This window comes from Diadema antillarum, unplaced genomic scaffold (assembly GCF_040938485.1).
Source record: "Diadema antillarum isolate AM-2024a unplaced genomic scaffold, OU_Dant_1.0 seq00001108_RagTag, whole genome shotgun sequence".
NCBI lineage: Eukaryota > Metazoa > Echinodermata > Echinoidea > Diadematoida > Diadematidae > Diadema > Diadema antillarum.
In genome coordinates this window covers 8,909-11,967 of record NW_027271924.1, presented here as the reverse complement: position 1 = coordinate 11,967, position 3,059 = coordinate 8,909, and positions in this window count along the sequence as shown.

The window sequence follows — 3,059 nt, the reverse complement described above, 5'->3', positions numbered from 1 at the left end:
TGGGAGGACATAGGCATAGGCCTTTGTGAAAGTCACAGTAGTCCAGATTTTTGATACAAAGTTTGATTCAGATCACAATTTCAGTGAATACCATGATTGAGATCAAGATTAAGATTCCAGCCACCGGCTGCTGACCACTGGCTGACCACTGGCTGACCAATGGCCTAAGGCTGCAATCGTGGTTTTGATCAAAACACGAATGAGAGTCCTGTTTCCAAAAAAGTTGAAATCAAGCTTTGATTCATGAGTGGATTAGTGATTTTTTTTTCCACGTCCTGTCACTACGGAACTAGATCTCAGTCTTCCAATTGTCACATCTCTGCCTTCACAAAAAGTTTCATGAAGGGTGTTGTCTTGCTAAAATTGAGTGTCATTTGTAGGCAGACCTGTGTTACATGTGGTGCATCAGTCTATCAATGCAAATATCAGATTCACATACGAATGTTTCTCTCTCAGGTAAGGTGTAAAATGACATATATCAATGTTATGTTATTATTTAATTTCTGCAAGAGTTTGTAAATTTAGACTGGAATCTGTTTGCCTCAAGAGTGTGCTTAAGTGTAATTTGTAAGGAGACAAAGCATGTAAGGCCAAGATTGTGTTTGTCAGCTATTGCCTTCCTTGGGTCTGAGGCTGTGATACTGGAGGCTGGGATACAGCTGCACAGCATCCACACTTTTGGCCCATGACAAATGGATAACTGGGGCACTGCTGAGGAATGCCGATATGAATATATGTTTATGTACACCCTGTATGTTTATTTTTAATTGCACAGAAACATTTTTTAAAATTTATTTGTGTTGGTGACATTTGCATTGAAAGATCAGGTATGATATTGAAGGCTTTTATGTTCATATGATCAAATATTAGAACTTATCTTTAATTTTTATTTTATACTTGGTTTATTTATACAAGATGGATTGTGTTATATATTGTACGTGGGTGAAACAGAACAAACCAAGAAGATGTTGACACATTCAAAAATATGTGATTTCATGTATTAAAAGGTATGCTTCTCTGCTGCTATACGTCTTTTAGCTCTGAATGGATCATTTCCAAAGTAATGCATTTACGTTTTTCTGCCAAAGTGACACTGCAACAACTAATCATTTAACAAAGGGTAAGGGACAAAGATTCTAGTCAGTTATGAAACTGACCTGTAGTAGTATATCTACCTGTAGGGGTGTGTGTTCTTTTGGCAGTGACTTTTGGCTGAGTAGGAGTGATTGGATATCACTGTACAGTAGAGACAGAGAGAGGAATATGTTTGGAGGATGCTGAGATTCTTAGGTTATCTTCAGGTGACCTGATCAGGCAACTTGATATTCAAAATAGATTATTTGTTTCCTTTTATTTTGGTCAGATACATTTCCTTTGCGGGGCTCCAGAATTTCAAAATAGATTTTATTGGTCCACATAAATTAGAAATTTTAGTACTGAGCTGTGCTGTTAAAGTGTACAAGTGTATTTATAATTGAAAGTGTGTTGTCTAGTACTCTATTTCACTTCTCCTTTGCCAACTTTATTTCATGGCAACTGCATCATGTTCGTTAACACCGTGATTGAAAAGTTCTGAGAATATGATGTACAACTGTATGCATGTATTCAAAGTAAGAATCTATTGTAATATGCAGCAGTGTATACAGGATAAAAAGAACAGATGTACAATTGTTGGATCTCACAAAGTAACCGATCAAAAAGGGTCGGTGCCAGAAGTTGTCTCACCGTACTGAGATTGTTGTCTTTTCCTGGCAAGAACTTTATAGACTGCTGCCGTATTATTTTATGGTCTCCATCAAGAGAATGTTATCAACAAGAGCACTGGAGAAAACAAAGTGTAGGAATGGACAAATCATATCCTGTATTCTTTATGGAAAATATGATCATCTTTATGCAAACATGTGAGCCAGGTGAATCAGGTTTGATGAAATTGAAGTTGCTGTGCCCTAGCAGACTCAACATTTATGAATTCGACACTGCAAAATACCATATCTGTTCTCAATTTGCGTGCATGAATGTCTCAGTGTGTATAGATTGTGTGTGTGTATGTTTACTCGGTAATGGAAATCCTGGCAATGCTGCCATATTCATTTGTTTTTGCTCACCCAATACAGATTGTCATACTCGTAATGAAAACTGTGGGATTATGTGGCTCCTATGTGCAAATCTCGTAGGCACATCGACAACTAGTGTTAATGTGCACAGAATTCAGACCTTCGCCAGTGCAGCTCATTTCCCTCCAAATGTATTGCATTTAATGCAACATTTCTGTATGTCATGTTGAAGGAATAGTAACATTGAAGTTTATTTCTAACTTATGCAGTTACCGTTAAACAGCCAGATCTTAAGTTATATGTATTGCCACTATCCGGACCAATTTTTTTTTTTTTTTAATGTCAGTTAGAACTCATCATGGGGTTGCCCCATTTTTCGTCACCAAGTTGTCATGTGCACTCTTTGAAGAGTTATGTATTGAAGTGTTTATAAATGCCCCCATAGAGTTTCATGCAAGAAATAGAAAGAGTGCCAAGTGTCAATATGAAGTGATTCTGTGTACACCATGCAGTGTAGTCCGCTTTTATGAAAATAATCAAAAACTGCCCCCCCCCCCCCCCCCCCCCCCCCCCCCCCCGCTCCATGCTTTGCTTGCAGTGCTTGTAGTGCAATTTTAAAGTGTCAGTAGATGTGGATCAGTTTTCTAGAATGAAATTCCTTGTGCCACTTGAACTGGATATAATTGACGATTTTTGGCTTTGTTTCCTTTTTTCCATTGGGATGTGAACTTTCCCTCTTGTTTCACGATACTTTGTGTGGAAAATCTGTGTGGTAAGATGTTTGTTTGTTTGTTTGTTTTTGTTTTTTTGTCTATCCTAATGGCATCTGGTGTTCAGTGATGGCACTGTGGCCCTATCTATATATATATATATATTTTTTTTTAAATCTCGTAAAATTTCTGGATCTAGATGGTGATCCAAATAAACCCCTAGAACTGATCAGCTGTTCCTTGGCCCATTTCTGACCCTTCAAAAAAAAATAATTTGCAAAATGTCAGTTTGCAA